The sequence below is a fragment of the Schistocerca nitens genome, chromosome 4, assembly GCF_023898315.1.
Source record: "Schistocerca nitens isolate TAMUIC-IGC-003100 chromosome 4, iqSchNite1.1, whole genome shotgun sequence".
Classification (NCBI taxonomy): domain Eukaryota; kingdom Metazoa; phylum Arthropoda; class Insecta; order Orthoptera; family Acrididae; genus Schistocerca; species Schistocerca nitens.
The window spans coordinates 83348170-83367031 of NC_064617.1; positions in this window are offsets into that span (position 1 = coordinate 83348170).

Consider the following 18862-nt stretch of genomic DNA (forward strand, 5'->3'; position numbering starts at 1 on the left):
GAAGAGCTGTTGAACGGAATGGACAGTGTCTTGAAAGGAGGATATAAGATGAACATCAACAAAAGCAAAACGAGGATAATGGAATGTAGTCAAATTAAATCGGGTGATGCTGAGGGAATTAGATTAGGAAATGAGACACTTAAAGTAGTAAAGGAGTTTTGCTATTTAGGGAGTAAAATAACTGATGATGGTCGAAGTAGAGAGGATATAAAATGTAGACTGGCAATGGCAAGGAAATCGTTTCTGAAGAAGAAAAATTTGTTAACATCGAGTATAGATTTAAGTGTCAGGAAGTCGTTTCTGAAAGTATTTGTATGGAGTGTAGCCATGTATGGAAGTGAAACATGGACGATAACTAGTTTGGACAAGAAGAGAATAAAAGCTTTCGAAATGTGGTGCTACAGAAGAATGCTGAAGATAAGGTGGGTAGATCACGTAACTAATGAGGAGGTATTGAATAGGATTGGGGAGAAGAGGAGTTTGTGGCACAACTTGACTAGAAGAAGGGATTGGTTGATAGGGCATATTTTGAGGCATCAAGGGATCACCAATTTGGTATTGGAGGGCAGCATGGAGGGTAAAAATCGTAGAGGGAGACCAAGAGATGAATACACTAAGCAGATTCAGAAGGATGTAGGTTGCAGTAAGTACTGGGAGATGAAGAAACTTGCATAGGATAGAGTAGCATGGAGAGCTGCATCAAACCAGTCTCAGGGCTGAAGACCACAACAACAACAACATCCAGAGCTCAAACATAATGAGATATTTCAAACAGAATAACTTCCATCTTGCAGAGTAGCAAGGATTTCAAAAACATCGATTGTGTGAAACCCATCTTGTGCTTGTGGTGGGACAGGATTATGTTTATCATTGTTTATTTTTATGTACTTCCACACTCAGCTAATCGAACTTCCCCATACCAGAACTTCATGATTCAACGTTATTTGCATTTCAACGTACCAAAAAAAGTTTCTTCCATCCATCATCTTGGCTGATACAGCCACCAGCATAAAATTTGAGATAAAAATACGATCTTGGTTGTGGAGGTTTTTATTTTCAAATTTCAGTGGCGCATTTCGCCTGTGGTAGGCATCTTCAGATTATCTATGAAGCAAAAAATTATAAAAATAAGTATAGGAACGTCTTCTAATTCCATCTTGTGGAAAACCGTTCTCTTTGGGAAAAGTTTTCATCAAATTTACAGAAACTGACCATTGCACACGCCATTTATAAAATGATTAGACGATACGATTGAGATATCAAAAAGGTGAAAATCTCCAATGCTTGTCAACTGGGTTCCTGGAAAGAACTGGAATGATGCAAAATTGCAACGAGAAAGTTTGTAAGGTTTGATTAAATGGAATTAATTAGATTTGAAAATGGCAGCTAAGGAGACCATTACAGTAAATAACGAAAAATCCTTTAATTGCCCTACTTATTGCTATGTGTAATGGACGCCAGATAAGTTAAGAACAGATGCACACCAGAGTTTCATGGAACAGGAGCAGAACATGTGTGAGCAACCACTCTCACAAACAGAAAATGCAGAAAATTATGGTAATCAGACCTCAAGTGCAAGTAGTACAGTAGAGTCAGACATATTGCGTTGGCTAGTCTGTTACATAAACCACTGCATATGAGAGTATTTACACACAGAACATACACAGCCTTATAAATCGCAATGTACATACTTTCTAAAATAACAGCCCTAAAAATAAGAGCAAAGTTAACTGTCATATATCCCATAAGATAATTATACCTTCTAAAAAGGTCATCATAAATATAAAAACAAGAATTAAAATTATGTCTTAAAGATAAGGTAGTCAAATAAATAACAAAGGAGATACCAGCAAACTTCACAGTAAAAAGGCTAATCTTCTTTAGAAAGGGATATCATTATACAAAAAAATGATTGATATTTGCAGGTCAGTCGATCATTGAGGAGGCCATCAACACCAAAAAACATGCGTTAGTGACCTCAAATCCCTCAAGTAAACTGCATTTCCGTCCCTTATGGGCAAACCCAAAATTTGAAAAAAGGAAGAATGTTTAAACCAGCTTCAGGAACACTTGTTCACAAAAATAAGGCAGATAAAACAACACTCGCCATTTGCATAACATTTAAAGACATCTGGTAATTGCCCCCCTACTATCAATAATATCTAAATTCTGCATTTTCCCCATAAGCGACAGAAAGTCAGTTTACCTGAAGAATTTGAGATCACTAAAAGGACGTTTTTTGGTGTTGATGGTCTCCTCAATGATCAGCTGATGTCCCTCTTTAAAGAAGTTTAGACTTACTGCTGTGAAGTATGCTGGTATCTCCAGTGTTATTTCATAATTATTTCCAGTTTATCAAACATAAAAAAGTTTTTTGCTGTTCTTACCAGGAACCCAGTTGACAGGCATTGAGGATTTTCAACACTTCCATATCCCAGTCACATTTTGCCAATGTATTTGCATCGTGTAATCATTTTACAGACCTCATGCGCCATGACCAGATTCTAAAGTTTGATGGAAACCTCTCCTGTAGAGTACGATTTTGCACAAGATAGGCTCAGGACATTTCCTTATAATTATTTTTAAAACTTTTTGCTTTGTAGATAATCTGAAGACGTCTGCAACAGTCGGAATGCGCTACTGAAATTTGAAAACAAAAACCTTCACAACCAAGACTTTATTTCTTAGCTCTAAAAAAGTTACATTTAAAAGAAAACATAGCAATTTCTTGAGCACACTGTTCTTTAGTTAAAAAATAAAAAGTTGTTCATTCCCTGAAAGAAAATTCTTGTGCACTATGATTGGTTGTCTGTCTCCATATACACATTGGGGGGGGGGGGGAAGGTATTCACCACTGTTATTACTGCTTCCTCAGCTTCTGACAAAATAGCAAAGTCACATTGTCTCCATTTTTTTTCTTTTTTGTTAATAGGTTACCGATCTTCTAATTCGTTTGATGTGGTCATCACAAATTTCTGTCATCTCAGAGTAGCATGTTCATCCAATGTCCTCAATTATTTCTTCAATATTTACCAGTCTGCCTTCCACTACACTTTTTACCCTCCATTGCTAGTAGACGTTGTAAGATGGCTTCTGCTTCTGCTCATTAAATGGAAATTGAAGGAGTAAAGGAATACATATTGTAATTGCCTCAGATTGGTGTTGAGAGCAACACAATGAAAGACTCAGACCGATGGAATGTTTGAAAATGCAAATTGCATATCATGATCTGATAATTGCTCTATGCTGTGCAATTAGTTAAAATTCTTGAACTTCTTCTTCGAATGACTACAGGTTCAGGTTGTACTATATGAGAGAGAAAAATATTGGAAATTAATAACAAAGTCACGCCACTGGAGGGAGGACTCGAACCTCCGCCAGGACCAGCTGAATAAAGTATTCAAAAACATTTTGAATGAGTGTTGTCTATATTACAAATTATTCAGAGCTATAGACAACAATGCTTACATGACACGATCAAGATAGTAAAAGACAAAAGAGAACAGCCAAACATCTCCTAGCTGCCCTCAAAGAAGAAATTGGAGAACCCATCCTCGTTTATTTGTACACATAGTATAACTGTTTCCATATGGTCACTCTGGTCGTTAATCGATGTATCAATTAATGTTCCTTTAACCAAGCACACACAAAATTTTATAAACAGGAAAAATGTCTTCTAAGAAGGTCTCACATTGCCCCTTTGAGTAACTACAAAACAGTTTGTTAGTTTATTGTGAGTAGTAATTCAGCTCATAGAAGTGATAGATTCCCTACACCTAGAAAAGAAAAATTAATGAATACATTTTTGCATGTCTGTCAAGAACAGTCCCATAAGTTAATGATTCATTATTTGTCAATTTCTTGGTATAAATATGTTTGTAGGTATGCATCAATATGATATGTGAGTGACATAATTGTTCTGAGGATGAGAGCAGAGTTCAGACATTTCTTGATTTGTGCATGCGACACACTGCAGGTCATCACTCCAGTGGAGGAGTAATGCCAGACAATGGTTGCATGACAGCACCTGGGCAGCGATAGGTCAGCTGGCACGATTTCCCTTAGTATGCCATATGGTCTATGTTCACAATGCTGTCTTAAGGCTTTTCACTCCGGTGCCCTCTCATATACATGCAGCAGTACTGAAGTTCTGGGATTTGTGAATCATTTGTATCATGCCATCAGCTGTATGAAAAAGATGTGCTACTGTGGTACATACAAAGTTAAAATAAATAGATAAATACCTGTACAATGGATAAAGTTCGGTTTCTTTCATAATGATAGTTAATAACATGAGTTTAGAATATTCACACTATGGGCAATAGAAATTACTCATTTTCTTTTGATATTTGTTAATTGGAGAGACGTGGACATTAACCAGTGCATAAGCACAGTTTGAATTCAGACAAAGCTGAAAATTCATTTCTTTATCGTGAGAGTAGCCTGCTTATCTACAAAAGAGAAAAGTTGATAAATTCACATGAATATTGTTGTGTCCATGTTTTGTTTACATATCCACATTCTATTGTGCACATCTGAATATTCAGTAATGTGCTTCTCACAACTATCCAGTGTCAATTACATTTTACTGTAGGCGCTCCTGCGGTTTATTTCAGACATGACCATTGGATGTGGCACTCTGTGTTTCTTGTGATATTTTTCTCAGCGAACAGTGGTGTTGGAGACGCGTTTCGAGCACCTGTGCAGTGGAATCCATCGACACCCCTTTGGTGGCACTCTCACTTGAATGAAGCTGTTCCAGTTTTTCCACGACATAAGTGCCCATCTTTGTATCTGGCGAAAACGCTATTTATTCATCCTAATGTTCCTGCTAAGGATTGGGATTATGCACTGCCCACTAATTCTCTACCCCCACATGCAATTGATCACTGTTTTATCTCTTACATATTATTAGTTTGGGTTCACTATAACAGAAGTTTAGGGACCTTTGAGCGATGTTTTGTAGTTACAAGGAACTTTTAAATTTACAGATCCTCTGTCCAAGTCATTTTATCTACTAATTTTTTTAACCAGTCACATATTTTTACAAATTTTACTTAGCCTATTATCAGCGTTTAAAATATTCTTTAGAATCAGGGTGCAGCCTATATATATTGTGAAGTTAATATGCTATTTAATTGTATACATGGAAAAGGTCAGAGAAAAGTCACTACAACACATCATTACCTAAAGTACGTACATGAGTGAAAAATAGCAAAGTACCTACTATTGGAAGTGAGTCAAGCACAAAACAAACAGGTGTTCACCCAAAAAGAGCAGAAGGAAAAGCCATAGTTACAGCAGTACACTACCTTTCATATTGCTGAGCAGTATTTAATTTGAGTGTACTACTGATATTTAGTTTGTGAACAGGCTAGCAAATTATGTATTTGTGTGTGACTGTGTTGTATTCAGATGGTACACAGTGCAGTGTCTCTGTGTAAATGTTTTCATTTATTGACAGGACATAATTCTTTGGCATTTTACTACTCATTCAGTTTTATTAGTTTATGACCATCTTTTATTCTCTTCACAAAATAACTGTCATATTGTTAAAATGCATTAGACATGGTGTACATCCAGCAATGAATAAGTCTGGGATGCATGTCTGCACTCTGAGAAAATCTCCTTATACCTATACAGGTGAAAATACTTAACATCAGGAAAGACTTGGTATACAATAGATAAAAGTGAGTTGGCGCTATAGCGTATCTTCCTTAAATTAATACATGTGAACATTTGCTAATGAATCAATACAATATCAGCTAGTGTAGGACTTGTATCATTGATACATATGCATGTTTCAAATGTAATACTTATTCCAGAACGAAATCAGGATATGTGATGTTTCATGTGTTTTATTTCATTCAGAGATTATTAAGACGAATGTTCTTTTAGGTGGTTCTTTCCTGTCATAATGTTCATTTACTGGTTTTGTGTACTTTGAAACTTCTTCAGATCTTTGTAGGCGCAAACCTTGAATTTTGTTGGTTCTAGAATTTGTGAGTAAATAACAGTTTGGCTGTGGGATGTTTATGATGATACATGGTCCTTCATAAAGTAACACCCACTTGCTGTTTTTTCGCTTGCGCTGTGAAGATTGGCAGTGAGTCCTGAGAAAAACATGATTTCCTAATTCATAATTTTACGTGATTTTGAGATTCTTGTCATACTGCAATTTTCTAAGATGTGCTTGACGACCAAGTGCAATTAAGACAGATCTCACCATTTCTTTGTAAGATTCTGCTTGTCTTGGAAATTTTGAAAGAAGACCTAGCCACTCGTTGCTTTCTAGAACATTCAACATCAAGTTTGGAGGAGCGTATGGTATGTCATAAATAGGAAGATGGTTCACTACCTGCTGAAACAAATCAAGATATTGCACCCAACGAATGCATTGATTGTACGTGTATATGAATATGGATCTGTTTATTTTATGATATACTTGTTCACATGGACTGGCTTGCGGGTTGAAGTGTGATATTAAAATTATTTGTATGTCAGTTTCTCGTAAGAACTCTCTCCATTTGTAGTCAGTGAAGTAAGTTGCATTGTCTGTTAGTAACATCGTGGGTTTTCCTATTGTAGGAATGTAATCATTTGAAACTTATTTTATAATTACTGTAATCACAGTGGACTTTGCTCCATTTATCTTTACAAACGTGGAAATTATGTCATATAACGCAATAACATAATTGATACCCATCACAGATGGTCAGGTCTGGATCAGCAACATCAACAGTTACGATTTCAAGTAATTTGTTCGCCAAAATGGAGTGCAGTTCACTCTTACTAGTTTTGTTGGTGGACTTTACTTTCTGACAGATGACAGAAGAGCTTAGTAATCGATGTACTTTTCGTCGCATATTGGGAAAATACAAAATAGGTTAAACTTTCTTACACACTTTGTAGTTTTCTACTGCCCCCAGGCAAGATGCATATAACTAATGAACTTATCTACACTTTCAGACAGTATGAGTACACACCAAGAGTTTGAGTTGGGATGCCTTTTACAGAACAATACATTATTTCGTATGCTATAATACTTTCCAAATTGCTTGCATTATCCTATTTCAGCTGTGCTCTCACTTCATGCCATTGTGGATCTGCTTCTTATAGTTCTCTCCTGCTTCTGCTCATATTAATATAGTGTTGTCAGTAGTGTTTGTCTTTCATGAGTAAAATGCAATAGTTTATTACTTGTTGTAATGTTTCTGCATTTCCAGTTAGACTTCGTGGCACTCTAGACAATATATCAGCTGCAATGTTTTATTTTCCCACTATGTGATTTATTACAAAGGAATATTCCTATAAGAACAATGCCCATCGTGTCAGATGCCAGTGTAATAATCTGCACAACATCAAAGATTTCAAAGCTTGGCATCAGTATATACCTTTATGTTTATATCATAAATGTAGCAATAGAATTTTTTGAATGCACATACGATTGCTAATGTTTCTAATTCTGCTGCTGAATAAGAACCTTCGGATTCACTGAGTATTCTGATTGCAAATCGGATCATTTTCACTTCATTCTTACCTCATTCTTAATCAGCCTGAAAGAGACACAAGACCAAACTTTGTAGGAGGCGGTTGTAGCGAGACAAAAATCTTTGGTCACATGAAGATGACATAAGATACCTGAATTAACTAACACTTTCTTGATTCCGTTGATATCATTTGCGAATCGCTGTGTACAAAGCCATAAAACGTTCAAAATAAACTCAGTAATGCTGCGGAATTTAGTAATTGGTCTGGAACGAATCGCCGATAGAAAGAGCAGAAATTGAAAAATGCTTTTAACTGCTTCTTGGTGCTTGGATATGGGAAATTCTTGATTGCACTAATTTTACCAGGATCTGGTTGTATTCCTTGTGTGGATATTACATGGTCTAAAAATCAGATGTCCTCTCTTGCAAACTTAGATTTTTGTAAATTTGCTGTTACTCCTGCTTGTGAAAACTTCTCTAGTGTTCTTTCTAGAATGTGTAGATGTTCTTCTCAAGTGCTTATTCGTAGCTCCATTACATTCACATCAGGATGCTGTGTTCTCCAGTCACCTTGGACCACATGACTTCGTGTGATATTTTGTGAACTATTCTGGTTTTTGTTGTTGTTATTATTATTATAGGTGATCATATTCCCAGCCTAATTATTATTGTTGTTTGTATGGTACCACTGCCATTGTCCGTTTCTGTAATTATTGTTATTGCCATTATTATGGCGGATACCATAGCAATGGTTTCCATTATCATTCCTGTCTCCATTTCTGTTGTTAGGCCTGTTATAGTTACTACTGTATCCTGGATGGAAACGGTTTTCATTCTTACTTTTCTTATCTGGCGGATTTGGTTCTGAGGAGCTGGATTCGCATTTTATGGCTGATTAGCCAGTGCTATACAGTTTACAAAACTTTTTTGGCGTGATTAGGTTGGCTGTACTGTCACGACTGTGCCACGTTGGCTGTCTGACTATTGTTATTGCAAAAGTCACGTTAGTTCTCCTGGTTCAGTGAGTCGAACACAGACATAAGTATTCCATATTTGTGTTGGGAACTTTTACAAGTTTTTCATATATCTCAAATGGTAATTTTGCGTTTAGAATTCGCACCTTACGCTACCTACACGTGGATTAATGGATTCTAGGCCAAAAACCTGTTTTCTTAACCTTTATTGAAAAGAGTCTGACCAAAATTTGTTCGGAAAAGCGCGTTCAATTTGTTCGGAGTCGATAGTTTTCCGCAGTTTCGGTTACCCATGTGGCAGCCTCACTCTGTATGTAGCCTGTTATATAATTAATCTTTGTTGATCTTTCCAAGTCATAGGTGAGGCTGTTTTGAATTATTTAAGAAAAACGACAGGTTGAACAGCCTTTTTGTCTGGAATGAATACTTGGAATGGATGAAGTTTTAATAAACTCTCGTCTAGTAATACAGTTGAGAATTTAGGTACTGCCTCCAGATTATTCAATAGGTCATTAGTGGGGAACTGAGTACCACATACATTTTCATTAACAAACCTTTGTGCAGTTTGCACAAAACTGGAACTTTCATGTGTGGGAGCTAACATAGATGAATAATGTGTTACATTTGAGAGGTTCTATGCCCTCTTTTGCAAGTCGCCTCTCATTTTCATCAATTTTATTAATGTTCTATGTCATTGCACGGTGGTAACAGAGCGAATAAGGTTATTGTAATTGGAGTATTTGCACTGAGAACTCAAAAAGTACTTTTCATTTGATTCCTATGCATGTTGTGTTACTTCCCTGTGTGGCCTCTGCACGGCGAGAATCGGAGGATGCGGCACACTGCATATCCTGTTGGGGGCTGTACTTCCCCGAATTCTGAGGGGTTCGTAGAATAGGCTTAAGCGCCTGGCGGAACGACTGACGTCGGTCGAGTTCCGCCCATTGTATGCAGTGTCGCCGTAGTTTATGTGTTTACTATTCGGCTCGTCTGGATCGAAGACTCCTGGCACCTAAGAATTCAGGGGCTGGCCTTCAGTTAAGTAGTTTTAATTCGACATGGTACCACAGTACTATAGGTTTTAATTTTAATGTTGACTGTGCCTTACTCTGCCATGTTATAGTAATTTAAGCTTCTGAAGAAGGCTAGATTAATTTAGCCGAAACCTGGTAAAGACCAGAAAATTTGCGCAACTGAGGCTGATTCTTCAAAACATTACTCCTGTCATTGACTGACTGCACTGTCTTCTTGATTCTGAGAATACTTGTGGACCGTGCCCTGCTGGGCGTGACTGTCTGGCGCCAGATGGCTGGTGTTCAAGGCAGGTTGTTTTCGTAGCCGGTCAAACACCAAGTTCGTGCCCTCAGCTGAATAGCATAGGCATGATTGGTCATCTTAAACTGACGCTAGTTGACGTCATAATGCCCTGCTCGAAGTTGGAGGGAACGGTCGCTGTTGGAGTCAATGATGTTCTGAGACAGTGTGGGGGAATTTTGGAATCAGAACTGAATGCTGATTCGCTGTTTTCGAGGATGGTAGGGAGTTGAGCTATGCTGGCTTCGATCTTGCATTGTGTGGATTCGGGATCTGAGTTTCTTCGGAGTCTGACGGTCTTGCGATTTAGTAGCACTTTTTTCGGCAGAACTTAGAATTCTCGGACAGCGTTCAGGGCCAGGGGTTGAAACAGAGTTGCTGCACACCAGAAGTCGGCGCCTACATCATCAGAAAGCTGCCTACCGACGACCTGCTACAAATTTCAGTATTGGTAAAGTATTTTGCGACTCTGGCACTGTAGGACCTATCAATTTTATACTGAAGTTATCAGCAGCACGCGCGCTCGCTTTGCCACAAGTCCATCTTGCTTGTTTCTCCATGTGATCCCATGTGAGCTCTCACTACTAATCGTGATACTGCAATATAGTCGAGAGAGTAATATTTGATTCATTAGGACCTCCACTCATTATCGTCAAGCTATTGCATCACAGAGAGTAGGAGCCCTTGTTCTCGAGCCAACTCTTATTCGCATAATAGTTCAGAATACCCTATCCTTTAACCTACTGTTTGTGTTCATGATCATGTGTCTTTATGTTCTGAAAAAATGGCTCTGAGCACTATGGGACTTAACATCTATGGTCAGCAGTCCCCTAGAACTTAGAACTACTTAAACCTAACTAACCTAAGGACATCACACAACACCCAGTCATCACGAGGCTCTTTATGTTCTGATGTATAATGAATCTTATTGTAATATTTAAGCCGCATATCATTTCGTAGGTATATGCAGAATACCATTTCCTGTTGTTCTTTATGATAAAGTTCTCTTTTTTTTCTCTGAGTATATTGCGATTTTCATTAAATTATTGTGAGTGTGCACTCCTTATTTTACCAATTAGTAGTGTCCATCATCATTTCCCTTCGTTACCATTGTGTGCATAATTAATTAGGTGGTAGGTAAGGAGTGGGTCGAGTGCTGTCTCGTTCTCATGCAAAATCCGTCAGAATTAAAGAGGTACAAACTCTTCTTCACCCTGGCACCTCGCATAATATGGCGACCCTTCCCTTAGTTCTTTCCTGTGACTGCTGAGACACTGTCAGGACTTGATCGATAACTTTTCTGTTTCAAGAAAAACATAATAATTAATTTTCATTGGTGTAATTAGATTTCGCAATAGAAATATATTGCGGCGCACATGTAATAGACATTGATTTTGTTCATTTATTTAGTAATTTCATGTTGGTTTTTTTGTGTGTTGGTTGATGTGTGTGTGTTCTGTACCACATTGTATTCCATTGAAACTGACAGTGTTGCTTCAGTGTTGAAATGATTTTGGAGGGATTGTGTTATGGACATTTGTGGGTTAAATTCTTTTTTTAGTAGTTGAAGTGGACCAGTGCAATTTTTGTGTGAAGTGTTTTATGGGGTTTTTGCTGATATATTTTTGAGTTTGTTGTTGATATTCCATGAATGAATGTTCGCTATGGCAGGGTGTGACTGTTGTCGAACGCATCTCAAATAAATAGACTGCACGCGATAGAGCAGGATCAGGGTAGTAACAGGACTGAGCGAGATGAAGAACTGTTGAGATTTCCTATGGGACGGGAGGTGTGGAACACAGGTGTTTGACGCGAATCGGAGGCGGACCGAGAACAGGAGGATCTGAACGGTGAAATCAGTGAGGAAGAAGGGGAGGTAGAAGTGAATTGGCATGTGGAGGCTCTTGGTTATATAAATAAGAACACAGATGAGAACATACCGAGGAAAATTCGGCCTCAACAGTATAATAGTGCTGAAGTGTCTAGAGTAACATCTCCAATTGGTGAAGATGGGCCTAGTCAGCCAAAGGATTTATTATTAGAGATTTTGGGGGTGGTAAAGGACATAAAGCAGAGCCTAGAAAAGAGAATGGATGAAGTAGAGAATAAGGTGAAGAGTGAAATAGCGGAGGATTAGAGTAGATTAGGTTAATACTAGTTCCATGGATAATGAATACGATATTTTGTAATGATGTGGAACGAGTCAAATTTTCAAATACATGACATAATTAAGTTAATTTAACAACATAATGAAGTTAATATAACAACCTTTTATTTTTTTGTTTTTTTCTATTTAAAAAGTTTTTATAATATTTTTTTGTTTTTTTTCTTTTTTTTCTTAAGACTAGTGTCAAGGCGAAAAAAAGGGCCGTTGAAGTCAAGAAGGAAGCAGAGTTAGTAGGGGTTGAAGCAGCTGTCGCCAAGAAATGGCAAAAGCCGCAAATAACCGTGCAAGAATCGCTAGGCGAACTGGACACGTCAATGCGGTAGGAATTGCTGCAATAAAAGCCCAGGGGAAGGAAGCACTTGGGAGTACGACGCAAAGAAAGGGGAGCGTTGAAGAACGTGTTGCGGTTACCACCCAAAGATGCGAAAGCGTAGAAAAACGTGTAGCACCCCTGGAACGCCAAGTACAAATTGGTACATCGCGTACAGAGGCGACGACTGGCGGATATGGAAGTGTGGCGCCAGACGGCGGCCCACCGTGCAATAGCTCGGCCCGGGGTAGTGGACTACGAAGCGTGCACAGCAGCCCATGGAGCGAATGGACGCAACATTACAGCCCGGTCGGAACAACTAACGCTTAGTTCCAGTATCATTATGGGGCAGGATGGGGCAGGACTATGTAGTCACAGCACGTACCAGGAGAAGTCAGCTCGCGTCGAACAAATGAGCGCATTTGATTCTAGAATCAATAAAAATGTGCAAGGGAGACCAGAGTCTGATTACAAACACTTGTTATCAGTCCTCAAATTCCAAAATTTCGGGCAAAATGGAGGCTCACTTCACCCAAACATTTGGCTGTCACAGTTTTCTAACATGCACAAATATATTGGCCATTGACGGCAAAATTAGAATTTATCTGCGAGCACTTTTAGGGCACGGCAGCTGTGATAATGTGCGGTGTTGCGGGTACATGCCGAACGTACCAAGAATTCACCGACGCGTTTCTCAGAAATGCAAGACCGAATAAAACAGGAAATCATTTTGTGTCCAGATCTGGAGTCGTCAGGATACAAGAGACCCACGAAGCTCTTTGAGGCTCTAATTAAAAAGAACCAGTTTCTTGATGTGCCTCATAGTGATGGTGAAATAATTAAGTTTTGTTTCGCGAAACTGTCAAGCAGGTAGCAGCAATTGCTTGTAGGAAAGTACGGATCGAATATCGAAACATTGAAAAGTCTTCTGCGCGTGATGGAATTAATTTTTGAAAAAGAAGCAGCACACAATCGAAGGAAAGGGCAATATAACTATTTCTATGGCGACGTTCGTAGAGCACCGCCCAATAATAACAACAACGACAGGAGGAATTAGCATGACCGAACATCCAGGAGGCAGGACTATGGGAGACAAAGTTCAGGACGGCAGAGTAACTTGCAGAGCCAATACGATACCTGCCAGTATGACACGAGCTGGAGGCACAGAGATTCAGATGAACAGTGGGATGAGGCACTAGAAATACGTGGTTCTAGCCCGAGTTCCAATGACTGGAACAGAAATGGAGGGCGATATTGAAGCCAGGACCATGCGGATTCGGCTCACGGAAAATCTGCACTAATACTCGCTCAGTGCCGTGTACGTATGTTGAAATGTAAGGAGAGCGAGAACGTAGTATTTCTATAGCGAAAAAAAGTGTTGCCTGTGTGAGAAACAAACGGGAAACATTTGTAAAATAGACTGGATTAGAAAACATCTTTCTGTTTTGTACATATTAGACATTAAGCGTGGTAATTTGTTTTTATTTATATTCTTTAACGTGTACATGTGTAACTTGTAGGGGCTACGAAGCGACATATGATCCTTGCGCAATCTTGGTTAACTCCGAAAATGAAGTGTCAGTCTAACTCACTTTTCCAGAGTTCCCATCATATAGTGGAGCTACCACTCTTCCGAGTCATTGGTAACAGGCTTGATCTTCATGTGTGTTATGTCTTTACACCATACCTATTACTATGTCTTTGTTGAGGAAGAACTACTGGATGCACATCGACATTGCTCTGGGCACGCCTTACAGCATTGAACCTTTTGTTTGTTTTCGGGGTATTTGTCACTGGTGTCATGGGCACACAATTGCAGTGTTGCACCTATATTCAGTGAGGCTTTTTTTTTTCATTGTCGTGTTGGGTACGTTGCACCATACTCTTAGGGTTTGGAGGCGAATATACAAAGGTGGCCATTGTGCCCGCCCATGCCGCTGCTGCTGGGCGTAACCTTTCTGGAATGTGGCAAGTCTCGTCTCTGAACGTTTGCAATCGCCGGGATTTATCGTATGAGCGGTGTAATGCAGCAGGTATGGAATTCCTCAACAAGTCTGGTAATTGGTATCTTGGTGTCAGACCTAGCACACAAGATAATTCCAAAAGGATGATATTTATAAGAACTTGCTTACAGAGGTAGAGTCTTTGCATTGTAACTTGCGAAGTCTGCTATGGTTTTTTTTTTGTGTGTGTGAATCTTCCACCATAGCTTTCAGTATTTCCAGTTCCATTTCAGATGAGCGACGACTGACTCAGCGTATCGGCCACACCAGAGACAGCAACTACCATCAAGTTGTCTCAGCAGGGCAGGATAGGGGCGCATGTATGGTAAACGGGTGTAGCTGATAAGTTACATATAGTATTTTTATTAATTTCCATTACTAATGCAATTGTAGCTAATTTTATCTCGTTTAATATGTGTTCATTGTGTATTTGTGTGTGGTCGCCATGTCCTGAGCAGTTTCAGGGATCCATCGAGGCCTCTGGGATTAGAGACGCCATGGGACGTGCAGTGGCGCCTTTAGATAGCGTAGTTAGTGTAGTTAGTAAAGTTAAATAGTCACCAGTAGTTGTGAGCATGCTCCAGTGAAGGGTAGGCCATAGTTGGGAATATATATAGTAATTTAGGGTTATGGGTAGCGTACTTCAGCTTTTCTTTATCTTAATGAATCAATAATTACACATACCCTGGTATTAACAATGGGCCCATAGGTTAAGTCACTATTCTTTACAATAGTATTAATTATAAAGTCTCTCAGCAGAGTATAAGAATTTTGTATTCTATTAGTGTAACAGTTTTGTTCATGTAAATATTCATTTCTATTAATTTTTTTTATTGAATAGGCAAAATACTATCTGAGACAATTGTATGAAATTCTTAATGCTGTATTTGTAAAAAGCTTTGGGGAGGCACAATTTATAAAAGGACTTAAGTATTGTGCAGGTACTGGAAACAGCGAGTGACTGCTGGACGAGAATTGACACTACAAGGTGGTCGATGTGGAGTAAATGGCGTCCGAGCCGCAGGGAGACAGCTGAGGGAGGCGGCTGTCAGTCACGACACATCCCCCCTCTCCCCGACGGCTCAGAGGTGTGTGCCATCTACCTGCTCAGTGCAATGAAAGTAAGGCAGCGGCTCACCTGGTGGACAGCTCTGGGTCATCTGAGGGCGGACATATCCCTCGGAAGCCCACCGTGACAAAACTCGTTAGCGGCTGGCCGAGGAGACAGCACGGCACCACTCAGCAGTGATGCAGAAATGGGGATTCCACTGCAGAAGAGGTGTCGTACGACGAGGGCGTGTTCTAACAACGGCGCCACAAAGCATCGGAGAGATCTCTTGACCTGCACTTATGATGGACGCTGTTTACAGTTCCTGCATGATTTCGCATAACTCACTATAATAGGCCGGACTGCATGCCCAAAGCAGTTCTGTGCTGGGTATTGCTGGACTGCAGTTTTTCGTGATTATCTCCTCTCCTACAGAGAGCAGTTCTGAGCTATTAGCCACATTGATCGATCTGCTGTCCTTGTTTCGACCTCCATCAGATGACTCCACGAGTGTTGGAGTCATTCTAAGAGTAGTATCATGTATTGCAATGTTTTGGTCTAGATAAGGCCAAGTGTTACTGTCTTCGGACAGCCAACTACCTGTCCTATGGATCTGTCCCGAATCTTGTGATCCTCAATGACAATCAGAGCCTGTACATGTGCTTGCCATCGTACAGCACAGTACTGCAAATCGACAATCGGCTGTCCTACCACATGTATGCTGACAACGGCCTTACAGAGAGGGAAGGATGACTGCAGATACTTCCAGATGCCGCACATGGTTCCGAGAAACATTAAAGTGGTGGCCCACACTCCTAGTCGCACTCATCCCAGCAGGTGCCCCTTTCTCCACGCCAGTAATCACGACCCAGCTCCACAGACGAGTGCGGTAATGTCCGTGTGTTGAGAGATTCGTTGTGTGATGTTAGCGTGTGAAGGATGTTATGGTCAACTGTTTTTTTCTTCTCAAACAACTGCGTGAACACAGTAAAATTTGTGCCTTTTGTGAAAACATTGTTTTTTTTTGCCCTCCAAACTTTATTTCAGATACTAGAAACTGGAAATATAATGTCAACTACATGTATATTGTTTTGTTTTATAGCTTCCAGTCCTCCTTTTTTTATACATTCATGTTCATGTTGAAGATATCTTGGTTCCCTTCTCATCATGCTAGTTTGAAACAAGGTTTTTTTATGATGCACACTATGTTATATAATATTGAATCACACAGGTATACTTACAAATTTCTCTTTTTTTCTATACTGTATCTCTCTATCTCACTTATGTTGATGCCTGTCAAGTGTCACTACATGTGCAAATTTCTTGTGTATGTGCCAATAGTTACAAAATGTTATACACAATAATTTGCCACAGTTACATGAGAGTATTTTTGTTTGTTTTGTGTAAGTGAGTGGGATATGTGCGGTTACAATTCTTGTTAGTGATGAATGGGCCATCAGTCAATCTATCACTGTAAAAAAACAATTATCATCCTTTCTGTTCAGGGAAACGACGTGAGTGTGGTTAAACGTTTCAACCATAAAGCATAGAAATATTGTTTGTCTTTTTGGCTTCATGCAGAAGTATGTATGTGTTTGAGTTGGCCACCAGTAGATAATTCTTAAATGTTACCTTAATGAGAAGCTTGCAGATCCAATAGGTCAACATTTTATTGCAGCTTCGAACTTGGCCTTCTGGCATGTGTTCAATATTTGTATGACTGTGCGAGTATGTCCATGAATGACAGTGGGCTCCCTGACGGTGAATCTGTGCTGCATGTGACTTATTTGTCAATATGAGTAAGATGTTGGCAAAGTCATAAGAAAAATTCCACCTTTCATTTTATCATCAATTTCCAATTTAATCTGCCAATTTGTTGTGACATTTTGGAAACTGGTTAGACTCATTCCTTTGGAGTGATTGACACACTACCTCTGTCAAGTGAGTCAACCACTACCAAAAATAATCTAAAGTGACTGGGGGGTAATGAGATGTTCCATGCCCTCTTTCTCATGTCGCCTCTCACTTTCATCGACTTTTTTAATGTTCTATGTGATTTCACGGTGGTAACAGACCGACTAAGGTTATTGTAATGAGCGTATTTGTACTGAGAGCTCAAAAAGTACTTTTCACTTGATTCCTAAGCAATCTTTGTTGATCCATTATGGACTGTGGGACAACGGCTGACATGTATTTCTTGCTGCAATAATTTACCTACAGCCGTATGTATTGTAGAAATTTATTTTATGAACTTTTCATGTGCTACCAGTTTCGGCATTACACTGATGCCATCTTCAGGCGCCACACTTCATAGTCATAAAATCGCTATACAGTCTGTGTCGCCTGGCCACCAAGAGCTGTTGCATAGCAATTTGATTTATGGATCCAGTTATATGGCTCCTACTATGTATAGCGATATTACTGCTATTACGTGTGGGGCCTGAAGATGGCATCAATGTAATGCCGAAACTGGTAGCACATAAGAAGTTCATAAAATAAATTTCTACAATAAATACCCCCCCCATGAACCATGGACCTTGCCGTTGGTGGGGAGGCTTGCGTGCCTCAGCGATACAGATGGCCGTACCGTAGGTGCAACCACAACGGAGGGGTATCTGTTGAGAGGCCAGACAAACATGTGGTTCCTGAAGAGGGGCAGCAGCCTTTTCAGTAGTTGCAGGGGCAACAGTCTGGATGATTGACTGATCTGGCCTTGTAACATTAACCAAAACGGCCTTGCTGTGCTGGTACTGCGAACGGCTGAAAGCAAGGGGAAACTACAGCCGTAATTTTTCCCGAGGACATGCAGCTCTACTGTATGATTAAATGATGATGGCGTCCTCTTGGGTAAAATATTCCGGAGGTAAAATAGTCCCCCATTCGGATCTCCGGGCGGGGACTACTCAAGAGGACGTCGTTATCAGGAGAAAGAAAACTGGCGTTCTACGGATCGGAGCGTGGAATGTCAGATCACTTAATCGGGCAGGTAGGTTAGAAAATTTGAAAAGGGAAATGGATAGGTTAAAGTTAGATATAGTGGGAATTAGTGAAGTTCGGTGGCAGGAGGAACAAGACTTTTGGTCAGGCGATTACAGGGTTATAAATACAAAATCAAATAGGGGTAATGCAGGAGTAGGTTTAATAATGAATAAAAAAATAGGAGTGCGGGTTAGCTACTACAAACAGCATAGTGAACGCATTATTGTGGCCAAGATAGACACAAAGCCCATGACTACTACAGTAGTACAAGTTTATATGCCAACTAGCTCTGCAGATGATGAAGAAATAGATGAAATGTATGACGAGATAAAAGAAATTATTCAGGTAGTGAAGGGAGACGAAAATTTAATAGTCATGGGTGACTGGAATTCGTCAGTAGGAAAAGGGAGAGAAGGAAACATAGTAGGTGAATATGGATTGGGGGGAAGGAATGAAAGAGGAAGCCGCCTTGTAGAATTTTGCACAGAGCATAACTTAATCATAGCTAACACTTGGTTCAAGAATCATGAAAGGAGGCTGTATACATGGAAGAAGCCAGGAGATACTGACAGGTTTC